At 36.2% G+C, this 17,048-nt stretch overlaps 1 long non-coding RNA gene across 1 annotated transcript; it reads left to right on the forward strand.

Annotated features, from left to right (window-relative positions):
• The first annotated feature begins 695 nt into the window (after positions 1 to 695).
• LOC139898314 (uncharacterized) lies at positions 696 to 16,339 on the forward strand. Its single transcript, XR_011776957.1, has 3 exons — positions 696 to 945; positions 1,055 to 1,147; positions 16,222 to 16,339. It is a non-coding gene; the product is annotated as an uncharacterized lncRNA (long non-coding RNA).
• Positions 16,340 to 17,048: the final 709 nt, after the last annotated feature.

The raw sequence follows: 17,048 nt of genomic DNA on the forward strand, positions 1-17,048 counted from the left end.
TGTGTGTTAGAGATGGCATCGAGTCGGGTTTGGGTCGGGTTTATGTAATCCCGGACCCGAACCCGATTAAGAAACCCCGCCCCAAACCCGGCCCGAAACCCGTTGGGTCCCCATTTACTTACATACTATCGGGTTTCGGATTTCCCCACGGGTAAACGGGTATACCCAATTAGTCATTATGTATCTATTTTTCAATAAGTTACCAAATCAAAATACCGAAAAATAACTTAACTACGTCATGTTTAAAGTATTATAAAATATCACATACAAAAAGTTGATTGAAAAGTTTCTAAAATACTCAAATACACAAAGTATATAAAATATCACATCTCGAAAACTTGTTGTATATGATTATATTGAATAAAATTATACTCGTTATCAAAACAAATAAGAGAAATATTTCATACATTAACAATGTAACACTAATACTAAATTTTTACATAAAAATTATTATTAAAATTCCTCGGACTGGGTATACGGGTATGCGGGCCGGGTATACGGGCTTGTAACCATCCCCATACCCGGCCCATGACCCGAAATTTTTTTTGTAACCATCTCCATACCCGGCCCATGACCCGATGGACTCGAGTCAGACCCGGCCCAATTATAACGGGTTTCGGGTTTTTCCATCGGGTACGGGTCATTTTGCCATCCCTAATGTGTGTAGGTTTTTAAAATATATCAAGATCCAAATATATCCAAATCAAATATTTAGATCTACAGAAGTAAAATAAATGCTCTCAAACTCTCTCTCTTCCTCATCTTCTGATACGACCTCTTTTCCCAGTATTCATCCTAATTGTTCTTCAATAATCTCTGGTAATTAATCGTATTCACACTAAAATCTTATTAATTTCAGTATTCGCGATTGTTATCATTACTAGATTTTATCGGCTCCCAAAAGAAACATATCCACCGGATCAGCAGCGCCATTTTCATTTTAAAGTTAGGGTTTCTTCAATTGAAATTTCGGATTACATTATACTTCTTTCTATTCGATTTATTTTTTTGGCTACGTTTACTGATTTTGTCTATTGGCTTTATTGATTATCAGATGTTCGTATCGGTGGTTACGATTAATATAATTCATGTTATAATCTTTGTCGTAAGGTCGCAAGCAATCGCTCTCGCTGTTGACATCTTTTTGGTGAGCAAATATTTGGTTTTTATGACTTAATTTGTTTAATTTTTGCATTTCAATTGTATATATGATTTAGTTGTTGTAATAAGGTAAGTTCAGTATCATCTTTGACTTTTTTTTTTTTAATTTTCTTAATTTTTTCCCCTATTTTAATTGCTAACTCTGGTTTTGTTGTGTTATATGTTTGTATGGAAGAATGTGTTTGGAAGATATATAAGTTACAAATTTTTAATTGCTAAATGTTTGTAAGTAATAGTAATTTTTTTTTACTTCTTTTGAATGTTTCATTATTGATGTTGATATGAAAGTATGAATCTGAACTTCTTTCACGTGCTCTATTCAGTTTTAATGAAAATACAGGATCGATATTAGAAGCTTCGTTTCTATTTGTTGCTGTTAACATGAACATAATGTATAGTTGAAGCTGTTTTAAATTGATATGTTTCTGAACTTGCATCTTTAGTTTATAGTTATTTGCTTGGTGTTGCTGTTTGTTTTCGATTGAAATGTTGATAATGAACAAAATTGGATCGACATGAAAAGCTTCGTTTCTATTTATTGCAGTTAACATGAAAATTATTTTTTCTTTGCTTTTGACTTAGGTATTTGATGTGTTATGGCCTCTGGGTTTTAATTTCCGACGGGTTTCAGTTTAATACAGATTTGGTTTGTTTTTTATTACAAGGGATTGACGATTGGAGAGCCATTTTTTCTTTTTTTAGTGTCATACAGTATCAGTATGCTTGATTTACTATTGATGGTGATAGGTCAGATCATGTTGAGATTGAGAGAAATGATAAGATAAAGAGAGATTCGGTATGTAAGCATGAGACTCGGTATTAAAGAGAATCGGTACAATTACATTCCACAGCTTCTAGAACTCAGTTACAATGCAATGGCTATCTAATTAGAACTACTTAGGTTCCTTATATATCCCTCTTCTAAGGAACCTTCAATTAAGCTTATTTCACATTAACACTATACAACTTCGGGGTCCTAACAATCTCCCCCTTAGTGTTAAATGTGAACTTTACAACATAATCCTATTTTGTAATCTTGAGATGTCCAAACGTTAGTTTCCATCGTGTGCCATCTGGTTTTGAAACTTCTACTTGATTTTCTGAAATTTGCTTAGAAGGTTTCCATACACCCCACGCTTTTCTTGGATCTCCCTCATATAATGGATATTCATCCATTTCCTTAAAATATCTTCTCTTTCTCTATCCACGAAGTATCTCAAACTGTCTTGTACGAACCCGGAGTTTCAGACGATCTCTTATATGCTTTATGAATTCTCCAAGACCCATTATCATGTCAATGTCATGGAACTTGCTTTGATGAATCTTAAGATACTTCAGTGCAGCCTTAAGTGTTCCATCTGAATATTTGTTTAGCTCTTCAGTACGAATGAACACCTTTTCTTTTTGAGAATTTACAAAAACAAACCCTTCGGGTTCGAATTGTATTTGAAACATCCTCATATCCTTCAGTCCCTCTGTAAATTGATTCGGACACGTAATTCAAATATTTTTCCTTTTTGCTTCGAGACCTATTTGAAAATCTTCACGACTCATCAGTTCAATTGTCTCCATCATGTATCTTTTCACAGCTTCCAAAGCTTGAGCCTTAGCAAAAGGTCGTATGGTGATGATACTGAGGTAGTTGTAGATGTGAATGATGTCAAGCATATCTAGATTATGAAAATCTGTTTCAGTGAACTTGTACTCTTTCTCATCTTCTCTGATAACGTGGAACTGACTGATGACATCTTTCTTTTCGCTTATCTCTACTCCGACTCGAGTAATATTCAACACTTCTGAAATACGATATTTTCTTTGAAGCCACAAATCATCTTCATCTTTGTTGATATGTTTCCTCCACATAAACTCATACCAATTCCTTTCACTTGCTGGAAGCAATCGTGAACCTATATAAGTAAACCTTTTACTCCTTGGTAATTCATTGATGCGGAAGATCTTGTAAGCATTTTCTTCGATGAATGTGTTTCGTAACGTTATAAAATCATGTTCTACTCCCAACAATAATCTTTGCTCCTGATTCTTAAAGAATATTCCATGATTGTATTTGAATCTGGAATTCACTGTTTCACTTGATGTAAATGTACCAGAAGTTGAACTTTCATTAGCATTTGTTGGATTTGAACTCGATGAGGGTGTAGAATTTGATGAATGACCAGTAGGATTTGTTGCATCATTATTTGGAACATCATCATCTTCTATATGATCAAAGATCTCATCTTCATTTGGATTAACATAAAGATTATCTTCATCGTCATCAGAAGAATCCATTTCATCATCACTTTCTATTACTGGTTCAGGATTCTCTTCATCTACAATCTCTACATCTTCCGGAATTGAAGATACTGATGATAACTTGCTTAGAATGACAAATCCATCGTCATCCGTCTCTTCAAGATAGAAATCACTCAAGTTCAAATCCTCATCTACCAGTCCACTATCAGCCTCATTATGAACAATTGGAATTATAACTTGCTCAGGCTCCTTATCATTAATTTCATCATGTGTAGTAACCATTTCTGATTCCATCTGAACTTGTTGAGCTTGTGAAGCTGATGAAGACCTTACACCACCACCCTTAGTTGAAATGTTTACCGTTAGATATTCTCCATCTACTCCTATCTCCCCCTCATGGCTATTCTGAGGATCAGAATCGTCATGTTCATCATCACGGTGAGGACTCAACGGAGAAGAGCAGGAATTAAGTGGACATCGAACACGAGCACGAAACAATGCTTGAAGCGAAGTGCGTCGAAGAACATCTAGATTGACTCTAGAAAACATACGACTGAAATATTCTTGCTCCAAAGCATCATAGAAATGTGGTAAACGAGAAGGTGATGGTGGAAAAGTAACAATAGGAACACCAGCAGCAGCAACTGTTGAAGGCGATGTTGGTGGAAGTGTTTGAGTTGCCGTGAGAGCAGGTAAGGATTATTGTGTGGTATTATTCTTATATGCAGGGCTATACATACTAGTAGTCAGATTCGTGATATCCCCTTCTGATGGAGGTTGGGTAACAACCGGAGTTGTCACCGGCGAAGTTTCTTTCGAAGCATCCGCCTCCATGACTTTGGTCTCATGGGACTCTGACAAAGTAGCAGGAATACCCGTCGGTTTAGTTCTCGCAGAGATATTGCTATCCCCGACTCCTGAAATCATTGATATACCATGAGGTGGCACATCTCTTTCAGTTAAAGACTCTTCCTCCAGACCCTGAGATTCAGAATCCGGAAGAGAAGTGGTTTGAACCAATGGATCACTTTCATGAACCAAGGGAACAGTCTGCTGGAAGTCTGATAAATATCCCGAAGGATTATCATGTTGACTCGTTTCCATGGGACGCGGCAGATCTTCCTCGTCAAGATAAGCCGGACCTCGAGACCCTGTTGTACGTTGAGGTACAGGAGGATTTTCAGCCAATACGCAGGGTGCATTTTCAAGATTTTTCGACTCCCCTTCGGCCGTTCTGGACTTCAATGATTGAGTTTCCTCAATCGATTGAGTCAACGCAGACTTTACTGCAGAGGAAGACTTTACTTCCTTAGATGCCGAAGCACCTTGCTTTGTAGGATTTATTATTAAGTCCTGTTTAGATTGGATGGGCTTAGTGGTCTTTTTACCATCCGTGCGTTTAGATCTCTTGCCTACCGAAGCTTGCGCTTCATTTAGCGTAGGGCTTACTGTTATTCTTGGATGTGATACGGAGATAGGTGAGGGTGACCTAATTGGCTCTTGGTCTTGGTCCGTATCACCAATGGTTGGAGTAACTGTTTGGCGGACGATGGGTGTCGAAGTCCTAGATCTAGTTACTCGTTGGGTTGGCGGAGTCTGAATCATCTCATCAGGCATGTATCGAGTTCTCTTAGGAGAATGTTCAGGAGATGATTCAGATGTTGTTGCTGAAGTGTCAGTGCTTACTTCGGGTGTTGTGGAAAGGTTTGGTTCAATCCTAGTTGGACTAGGTTCCCTGATCCTCACGGGTTGAGCTTGGTGTGCTACCCTAGATCGTTTGAGGTTCACCCTAAGTGGAGGATTAGCTGGCCCGGGTGGTTGAACTACAGGTTCCTCTACAACCTCTGGGGCTGGAACCACGGCAGGTTCAACTTGTTCTTGTTGTACCAGGTTCGGAAGAGGTATTCCTACAGCCTGAAAATAAGAACGCATACGAGCGTCTTGGGGTTCAGCTAGCCTCACTAGCCAATTTGGAATTGGCGCAGTGAATTGATTATCAGACACCATAGGGGTGTTCATCTTCAGCTCTCCAAACCTTTTCATCTGTAATCCATGTGTACCTGGTACAAATATATTTGCATTTCTGCAAGCATTTATAGCATCATGGATAAAGATACAGAAAAACCTTTCGCAAGGGATGTATGAACCCCTTGGCTTATCAACTTGAGCTTGAACCAGATCCCATAAAAGCTCAGCATAGTCAGGAGCCTCTACTCTTATGAAAGAGTAGAATACTTTCAGCATTGTCACAGTCAAGCTATCAGATCCACTCCTTGTCATCAGCAAGCATCTGTTGATGATTGAGAAGATCACATACCACCTTGAGTGCAGATATTTCTTCTGAAACTTAGCTGTTGGAACGTTGGTAGCTCCAACATAACCAAGATCAAAGACAGAAGTCATCATTTGCTGAGTAGCAGGAAAAGCAGGAGCATTCTGTACAAGAGGAAGTCTGAAGACCCTCCTGAAATCAGCTTTAGTAAAACTCCCCCTCCCTTGAACTCCTCTTAGTTGAAATTCAAAACGAGCTTGTGTTCCCTCTGAATTTTCAGTAGTAGGTTGTGTAGCTTCCACAAACCTAATTGTTCTGTTAAGTAACTCCAGATCTGTTACAGCTACACTGGCAGTAGTATTGAGAGCAGGCCACAGTGTGTGCCTCTCTAGAATTGCTGTCCAGTAGTTGCAGGGTATACTGGTTTCAGAGTTGATGAAGTGATTGTTCGCCATTTAGCTGTATAAATAAGAAATAGAAGACCACAAGATATTTAACAAAAAGCATATATCTCTATTCTTATTTGCCTTTGAAATCCTTTTTATATTTTTAAATTTTAAGATTTTTATGGTTTTTCAAAAATATAAAAGTCTTTTATTCTCAAATATGAACAAATAATTGACAACCATGACATTCATATGATATTCATCTTAGTACAAAATCATCATGCAAAGTCAATTATATAACACAAGGACTCAGAACAACACTTAGTCAATTTTTAAACACATTTCAAGCAGATTCGGTAGTTATGAAAACTTTAGATTCTGTAACCAAATAAGCTTGAGTTTTCATATCAGAAAGATATAGAATAAACATGTTAAGTGTTTGAAGATAAAAATCAGAAAATTTCAAGGTACCAAATTTCAGACTCGGTATCAAGAAAGAAAACCAGATTCGGTATCTTCAACAATTAACAGAAAGTCACTCAAACATGCATATTCTATCACATATCAAGTAATATCACAACCATGATCAATTAACCATTCAATTACAAGTATATTAACATGTTAATTGTATGAAAAAACTCGGTATCAGGATAAGAACACATTCAGTAGATACAGAATTCATCAAATAAGCAATTAAACATGTAATCAGACTCGGTCAAATGATAGATCAGTCAATTTAACTCAGATTAGACAAGATTTCATGTTGATTTTCCAAATCAATTGAGTTTAATCAAAGATTAATTGAAATCGAGTCAGACTCGGTATAATCAACAAGATTTCAAAAATTAAAGGTCATAATCCATTTATTTTGATCTTTTCTGGTTGATAAAAACTTAATTATCTCAGATCTACAATTATATATCTTAAACATTGATTAAAATGAACAATTACCAAGAATTTGAAGAAACAGAATGACGGACTCGGTAGAATTAGGCAGATTCGGTATAATCAACAGACTCGGTAGGTAATTAATAACAGTAAGAGAGTAATGTTTGACTTTGACTCTCCTTTTATAGATACCGAAAGTAAAATACCGAATGGGCTTTACAGAATGGGCCTAATATACCGAATACAGTCCAATTTTTCAAAACTTTAACAATTTAACTCCAAATTTTGACAAATTGATTTTTCCTCTTGAAATCCATTTCAATCTTTTCATGAAAAACAATTCTGAGACAATTTCTGAAAACTTTGAACTTACCGAATCTGTACTGTTGGTTGTCAGACTCGGTAAAATGCTAAAAATAGCATTTATTCAGTAAAATTTAAATATTTTTGGATTTTATCTTTTCCAATTTTTATGAATTTTTCAAAATAAGATTTGTACTTAAAAGAACTTTGAATTTTATACAAAGTACAAATCTTCAGTGATACCAATTGTTGACACGGGTTGCATACTGAGATGTATACAAGCCATAGTGAATTATTTCAGATAAAAAAATAAAGAAATTTTGAATTCACTTTTGAAAAACAAAATTTTTGAATTATTTTCTCATTTTCTCCCTTTTTCTCCCCCTCAAAATGTGATATACAAGAAAGTAAATCAGTATTTTGATTATATTCCCAAGAAAATGAATTAACTCCCCCTTGAAATAGGATATCAATGAGTTACCTCCCCCTTGCGTAACCATTGAACAAATATATCTAGGAAGTTATCATTAATCTAAAGGCAGTCCCTTAAAGAAAAATTATCTAAAGCACTGAAACTTAGTTGCTCCCCCTAGAAAGTATCTACTCCCCCTAAACACAAGATCCCAAAAATAAGTTCCAACAGATCTAAGGAATATCAAGCACTATACTCTACTATGCCAATCTCTTTGATCAATAAATTTAGCCTAAGTTCATCTAAAGGTTTAGTGAACATGTCAGCTAATTGCACTTTAGTAGGCACAAAGTATAACTCTATATCCCCTTTCTCTACATGGTCCTTAATGAAATGATAACGAATATATATGTGTTTAGTTTTAGAATGCTGAACCGGGTTGCTTGTTATTGCAATAGCACTTTGTGAATCACAATAGATCGGGGTCTTAGAAATCGTAAAGCCATAGTCCAAGAGTTGAGTTTGCATCTACAAAACTTGTGAACAACAGTGAGCAGCAGCAATGTACTCAGACTCAGCTGTTGATAAAGACACACAGTTCTGCTTTTTGGATGACCAACCAACTAGTCTATTCCCCAACATCTGAATTGATCCAGATGTGCTCTTTCTATCAACATGGCAACCACCATGATCCGCATCAGTATAAGCAGTGAGATTGAATTGGATTCATGAGGATACCAGATCCCAAGGTTAGGTGTACCTTTAAGGTATTGAAAAATCCTAACAACCGCTTTGGAGTGAGATTTCTTAGGGTTGGACTGAAAGCGGGCACAGACAGTTACGGCAAGTGTAATGTCTGGTCGACTCGCAGTCAGATACATTAAAGAACCAACCATGCTTCGATAAAGCGTAATATCAAAGGGTTCCCCATTAGTATCAGCATCCAGTAAAGTCCTCATTGGGGTTGTCATTGGTTTTAAAGCAGTCATTTTAAAACGTTTTAGCATATCATTGATATACTTTGTTTGACTGATAAAAATCTCATTTGGTAATTGTTTTACTTGTAACCCCAAGAAGAAAGTTAACTGGTCAAGCATGCTCATTTCGAATTTGCTGGCCATAAGGTCACCAAATTCTATGCATAAGGCCGGGGACGTTGAACCAAAAATAATATCATCAATGTAAATTTGAACCAAGAGAATGTGACCGTGGTTTTTACGGATAAATAGCGTTGTATCAATCGTTCCACGAGAGAAGCCATTGTCCAACAAATACTTTGTTAAGGTCTCGTACCATGCACGCGGTGCTTGCTTCAGACCGTATAAAGCTTTCTCCAAGTAGTAAACGTGGTTTGGATGAATGGGATCGACAAAGCCTTCTGGTTGAAGATAACCATTCAGAAAAGCAGTTTTTACATCCATTTGAAACACCGTGAACTTCATATGAGAAGCAAATGCAAGGAAAAGACGAATTGCCTCAATCCTAGCAACCGGAGCAAACGTTTCGTCATAATCAATGCCCTCTTGTTGTCGATATCCTTTGGCCACAAGACGTGCCTTATTTCGAATCACAATTCCATCAGAATCCTTCTTGTTCTTGAAAATCCACTTAGCCCCTATTGGTCGTTGACCCGTTGGTCTTGGAACTAATCGCCATACTTTCAATCGTTCAAATTGATTGATCTCGTCTTGCATTGTAACTACCCAGTATGGATCTTGTAAAGCTTGAGCAACCGTTGTTGGTTCAATCTTACTAAGAAAGGCTGTGAATAGACACATATTCTGAGTAGCCCTTCGAGTTGAAACTGGAGCAGATGCGTCACCAATAATAAGATCTATTGGATGACTTTTAGTCCATCGGGTGTGTGGAAGAGATTGTACATCAATTGTATCCATCGGAACATCAACCGTTGTTGACGTTGAGCCTTGATCTGCTTGATCTGATGTAACATTATCTAATGGATTCAATAGAGTATCTGGAGAAACAGTTGGAGTTGTATCAAATGATGAATCTTGATCTTGTTCAAGATTATCAATAACAGGAGGTTGGAGGGAGGATGAAGAAGCAACAGGTGAATCAGTTGGTGTTAAATATTCATCAAAAAGACTTTGAAGAGTCTCTACAGTAGTTGACTGTGATGGTGTAACCGGTATGGTTTGAACATTTGAATCCCGTTGAGGAGTATAAAGACTATCAAACAAGATATCCAGTTCCTCTGATGTAACCGTAGGAACATCCTTCTTCGAGAAAATTGAGTTTTGCACGAAAGAAGTAGTAGCCAGGTTAGGATCGGGTTTTGAACTGAGTTGTTCAAAAGCCATTCCCGAAAATTCATCGAACTTGACGTTAATGCTCTCTTTAATCATCTTTGTCCGCTTATGATAAACACGATAAGCAACTTTGTTCGAGGAATAACCAAGAAATATGGCCTGATCGCCATGAGGATCAAACTTTCCGGGGCTGTCAAAATCGTTAAGCACATAGCATATACAACCAAAAACACGAAAATATTTGACATTCGGGCGTCTACCATATAATAACTCATATGGAGTTTTATCAAAACGTTTGTTTACAATACAACGATTTTGGGTATAGCATGCAGTTGAAATGGCCTCCCCCCACATTTTTGGAGGTAATTTGGAGTATGCAAGCATCGTTCGTGCTGCTTCGCACAACATACGATTACGTCGTTCGACTACTCCATTTTGTTGGGGGGGTCCGAGCAGCAGAGAACTGATGTTCAATGCCTTGGTCTTTCAAATAACTATCAAGCGGGTCATTCTTAAATTCCGTCCCATTATCAGTTCTGATGCTCTTAACATGTTTGTTAAAAGAGAGTTTAATCTTTTTAATGAATTCAATGATAATGGCGGGGGTTTCTGACTTAGTTCGCAAAAGAAAAATCCATGTAAACCGGGTATAGTCATCAACAATGACAAGCACATGTTTCTTGCCACCGAGGCTAGAAATACGCATGGGTCCACATAAGTCCATATGCAATAATTGCAAAGACGATGAAGTACTGGGGTTTTGCTTAAGCGGATGATTAGTCCATTTCAGCTTACCCATCGCACATGATGGACACACATGATGCTTATCATATTGAAAGGTTGGAATACCATCAACTAAATCTTTAGAGACTAATCGATTGATACCCTTGTAATTCAGGTGTGACATCCGATGATGCCATAACCATGAATTTTCTTTGGTAGAACGAGTGGCCAAACACATGGTTGCATGTGATGGTGCATCATTGAGGTCAATAGTATATAGTGAAGCACAACGTTTACCAATAAGAAGATCATTCCCTTCGGTGGATTGCACCGAGCATTGTCGACGTTCAAATAAAACTTTGAGATCTCCATCGCAGAATTGGCTCACACTAAATAAACTGCACCCCAAACCCTCAACATATGAAACCCATTTGATTGTTATGCCATTTTGCACAAAATCTCCGTAACCCGTTATTGCTGCAATCTCATCGTTTCCGAATGTAACTGTTCCTAGGAATTTGTCAATGAAGTTGACAAGCAAGGATTTATCGCCCGTCATGTGTCGAGAACAACCGGAATCGATATACCAAACACAGACGTCGAAACCCTGTAAATGTGAATTCCCTAGAGTTTAGGTACCCAAAGTTTCTTGGGTCCTTTTCGGTTAGTACCAGCAATAAACTTTTGATTAACAACAAACTTTGGATCAATGATGAAATAATCACGTAAAGCATCATGCAGTTTAGACAATAAAGCATCATTTAAAACCACATTACATGAAGCATCATACACAATATCAATCTTTACATCGTTATCAGAAGTCTTAACACACAATTTATTCCAAGTAGATGTTTTGTTCACAGACGAAAATTGAAAAACATGAGATGATTTCCTAGGCCGACTAGTAGATTGCTTTGGTTTGGTTGCTACTTTCTTAGTCGTGGACTTAGGAACCCATACAGATTTATAATTCAAGTTTGGATTATGACCTGTGACACGAAAAACACCTTTGTTAGTTAGATCCAAACTTTTCAGTTGACACATGAGATGACTGATTTTGCAGAATTTCCAATTTGATTGTACGTTCTTTTGCATCATACTCACTTAAATCAGGTTTAGAACTTGTGTGTGTTGTGGACTTAACTAATTTCTTTAAAAGACGCTTTTGAAGTTTTTGTCATAGGAATCATAGGAATCTTTTCAGTTAACACAGAACCATTTGGAGAATGAACCTTTTTAACAATATACTGAGTTGTAGAAATAACTTTCGAACCATGATTTCCAAATTGAGAACGTAGAGGATTTTTAAGAATATTAATGGGTTTTACATCCTTAGATGTTGTTGTTCCCTTTCCCTTCTTAGTAATCCCACCAGTACATTCAAGCACATTGGTTGCAACATTAGACGTTTGCTTAAGTGTGTTATCCTGTTTCATTTGAATTATCTTTTGTTTTAAGCTTTTAATCTCAAGATATAATTCTTCAGCAGAAACTATCACTTCACCCTCCTTAAAAGCATAAGTACATTCTTTCTTAGGCAGTGAAGGCAATTTATCACACAAAGCAAGCATTTGTTCTATTGATTGGCACTTAAGTTGCAAGTCAATATTCTCCTGTTCAAGTTGAGCTACTATACGATTCAAATTACGTACAGCAGGCAAATGCAAGTAATAATCATGCAAAGGATCAAGTTGACTTTCAAAATCTATCAAAGGTTCAATGTTCGGTTCATCCTGAGGTTCTACTTTTTCATCTAAAGAATTTTGACCTAAAGAATCTGTCTCAAAGAAGACAGTTAGTTCATGTGCTAGGTCTTCACGAAAAACATCATCTGGACATGCAGGTAAAGTTGGTAGAATTGGTTTCACATCAAAAATTGGTTCATCAAACACCTCATCTATTGTAGTAATGCTAGAACTAGGTTTGTTAAACACTTCATTCTCAAGCATTAAAATGTATTTCTCTAGCATGAGTGTTGGGATATAAACCAGTCTACGCTTAGGCACATAATCTTCACGTTGCATGTTCTTTTCAGTTTCAACAAGATTTTTCAAAAAATCAGGATTCGATTTACCTATCTTAGCATTGATTTTTTCATACATTAAGCTAATTTGATGGTATTTCCTAGATTTACAATTTACAATAATATCATCAAAATCAGCATCAGAAGCATGTACAAAATGTGATGGTAAACCGGCTTGAAAATAATCAGAATGATATAATCCTGGAATCTTTTTGGAAGCATCTTCCAAAATTTTCGGATCTTCATAACCCAACCCCCACTTTTCACCATGAATCATTTTTGGTCTATTCATGAAAATCGTTTGTTTTGAAAGTTCCATATCCATGATAGCTTTGGATTGCTCTGTTCGATAGAGTTTTTCCTCATATCGAGCAAGTTGAGCTTTCATTTGAAAAGATTCTTTTGACAATAAAGAAATTTCAGTGTTCTTTTCAATTATGGTGTTTTCCAATTGAACGATTTTCTTGTTTAGTTTTGAAAGTGTGGGTTCATGTTGGTTTTTCAAATCAGAAAAATCTTTTTCTAAAAATTGAACTTTTTCTGCAAGTCGTTCCAATTTTAAACGATAATCAGTTCTTTCAACTTTAATTGGATGAATTGTCTTTTTCAGATCTTCCAACTCAGTTTCCGTAGAGTTGAGTTGGAGAGTCAATTGTTGCACATCCGTTTGCAATTTGGATGAGGAAGGTCTGGTCTCATTCATTTTGATTTTATCTTTTAAAACCTTATTTTTAGATTTTAAGCCTTTGACTTCTTTTGACATTGAGACCAGATTCTTCATCAAGTCATTTTGCATTTTTATAAAATCAGGTGAGATTTTAGTTGATTGTACCTCATCATCATCGGATGTTGAGTCAGAATTCTCCATTGCTTCCTTAGCTTTGATGAGCTTTGTTACCTTGCAAACATTTGCATGTTCCACATCTGAATCTGAATCGTCAGTCCAGTTAAACCAAGTATCATCAACCAGTTTTAGCTCTCCCCCAGTTTCCACAATCTTAGCCATCAACATTTTCTTCTTGTAGTAAGTTGCGTCCTTCTTCTTAGGCATCTTGCACTCACGAGAGTAATGACCAGTTTTGTCACAATTGAAACAAATTGAATCTTCCTTCTTGAAATCATCAGCACGTTGTTGTTTAGATTGATCGGCTTTCTTGTAGTACGAGGAAGATGACGAGTTTTTGCGTTGATTGCTTGATTTGCCTTTAAACTTGTGTTTGTTCAAGGCTTTTGTGAACATGGCTGCCATCTTGACTAATTCAAGGTGAGAATCATCAACATCATAAAGATTCAAATCTTCTGAATCAGTTGATTCTTCTACAAGCACTTTCTTGGACAAGCTTTTGGAAGACGTCAACGATTTGCTCTTCTTTTTGGCAATTAGGGCAAGTGGATCGCCCGGAGAAGACTCTTTCCTTCCTTCTTGAAGTTTAGACACTTCAGGTTGGTAATGCATAAGAACTCCAACAAGCTCATGAATAGTCAACTTGTCAATCTCTTTAGTAGATCGAACAATGGTTCCATAAGGAAGCCAATCAGCATTGAGCTTTTTGAGAAACTTCATGTTGACTTCAGCATTTACTTTTATGAACTTGCACCTTTTCAACTCATTGAGAACACCATTGAAACGACGATAGGTATCCTTGAGTGGTTCATCAGTTTCCTGCTTGAAATCTTCATAGAATCCCAGAGCCTTTTTCAATTTAGTAACGTCTGACATGTCATAACCTTCTTGCTGTCGTTTGATCTCATCCCATATATCTTTTACTGTTGTGTTGCTATCAACATTTTCAAACAATTCATACGGGATAGCTTGCATAACAATATTCTTTGCCTCTATGTCACCCTGAGCTCTCTCACGCTTATCACCAGAAAGTTCATAGATTGGAATTGGCATACCAGTATCCGGATGATAATCAACAACTGGACCATCTCTCAGAGAAGCCCAAATGTACTTTGCTTTCTCACCCTTATAGTCTATGTACTGAGTGATACGGTGAAGCCACTGAGTGTACTTTCCATCAAACAACATTGGAGGACGGGAATCTGATCCAATGATCAAAGTATCTTGAGTAGACATCTTGAAAATGAGGTAGATTCAGTAAAGATTCTATATTACACAAATCTAAGATGAAAAATCACAACAATCTGATCAGAATGTCAGATTTTGTGTCAGATTCGGTACTGTAGCAGATTCGGTAAAGATTCTGTATATCAGATTCTGTAAAAGAAACTGATCAGAAATACAAGAGACACACCCAGATTCAGTATAGATTCGGTAATCACAAGAATTGTAGCCTGTAACCACTTAAAACAATGGATTAAGTGATACAGAAACTCAGATTCTGTATTTGATTCGGTAGTCAGATTCTGTATGAATTTGAAGTTCAAACTCAATTCAATCCTTTTGAATTAGATTCTGTAACCTTGCTGCACAAGGAAACACGTTAGTATCACACAAAATATCAAAGATACCAAAAGTATAGGATACCGAATGTCAACTGTAGCAGTTGACAATACCGAGTCTAAGTTTAAAACTTAGAAATATGATAGAATCCTTTCTCAAACCATACCAAGTAGCTGCGTATAATCAAACCGAATGTGATAGAATCACAATCACACCACAATCTGCAACACTTAAGATGAATTTAAGTAATGAAGCAGACTCGGTATGACAGTTACGATACCGAGTGTTGATCAAATCTTCAAAACTTGATGAATTGAAGAAATTGAACCGTCAGAAATGTGATTTAACACCTCACGAACACAACTGAATCCTTAAATCTTCACAAAAATCCAGAATCAAGCTTGAATTAAGCAATACCGAGAGTTTTAGCCACAAACTCTAAAAATCAACTTGATTCTCCATAATTGAAGTTAAAAAGCTGTAATGATGATCGAAACTCTTTCTAAAATACCTAATGCACCTTCGCTGAACTTATCACAAGAATCTGAACGTCAGATTATCAAATTCGATAATACCGAATGTGATTCAAAATACCAAGAGTATTCAGATTCTGTAATCTACAATCTCTGGATCGATATAGTGATGTAGAATCACTTCCTGGAAGCTCTGATACCAAATGATAGGTCAGATCATGTTGAGATTGAGAGAAATGATAAGATAAAGAGAGATTTGGTATGTAAGCATGAGACTCGGTATTAGAGAGAATCGGTACAATTACATTCCACAGCTTCTAGAACTCAGTTAAAATGCAATGGCTATCTAATTAGGACTACTTAGGTTCCTTATATAGCCCTCTTCTAAGGAACCTTCAATTAAGCTTATTTCACATTAACACTATACAACTTCGGGGTCCTAACAGATGGCTTGATTCTAGAAGTTAAATTTAGGTCAAAGGGTTTTATCAGTAACAATAAATTAAATTTGCAAATTTTGATAATGGGGTTGTTTGTGATTATTTTCACGATATTACTCACTAACTGCTAGGATCAACACGTACATAAACAATGTAAGTTATAAGTTTTAGGGCTTAGTACTGATAATTTTGCTATTATTGTTTTTACAGGTTGTCTACCGTACTGCATGCAGACGTTGCCTGTTCAGAAAAAAGGAGGAAAATCAACTATCCTGGGATATCATGTTGAATAGCGACGAAGAAGACGAAATGCTAGGGTTTAGGGTTTAGGGTTTAGTAACGTTGAGGATTCAGAGTTACGAACTATATTTTAGGTAACAACGGTTATTATTTGGGACTAGGATCTATTAATTTCAAAAACGTGAGTGAACGAGGACGGATCGCTCGTCGTGTTGATAACAATGCGGATAATAAGAAACAGTTTCAGCTCGAATCCTCATGGAATTAGCAATGGGGAAGATACTCGAACAACTTTAATCATTAAAAACATTCCTAATAAGTAAAAAAAACTCCTTTATTTTCATTATCAATCAAATCAGTAATTAAAGTGTTACTAATTTAAATTTTTTTATTAATCTTTTAGGTATACTTCAAAGATGTTGCTAGACGCCATTGATGAAAATCATAGTGGAACTTACGATTTTCTTTGCCTGCTGATCGCTACCACACATTTGGATTGTTTTTTTATAACCTAAATGGTATGATATTTTATCATCCAACTTTAATTACATTCAATAATGCTGCTGATTTTTGTTTGATTTATCATTTCTGACTCATATTTAATATGTGTCTTGATTTCAGATTTTAGATAGCATATATCAATTATCAATGTGTATCTTTGTGTTTCTATGTGTATGTATATTATGTCTATATATATATATATATATATATATATATATATATATATATATATATATATATATATATATATATATATATATATATATATATATATATATATATATATATAGGAGCTT

This window comes from Rutidosis leptorrhynchoides, chromosome 3, assembly GCF_046630445.1.
Source record: "Rutidosis leptorrhynchoides isolate AG116_Rl617_1_P2 chromosome 3, CSIRO_AGI_Rlap_v1, whole genome shotgun sequence".
Taxonomy (NCBI): domain Eukaryota; kingdom Viridiplantae; phylum Streptophyta; class Magnoliopsida; order Asterales; family Asteraceae; genus Rutidosis; species Rutidosis leptorrhynchoides.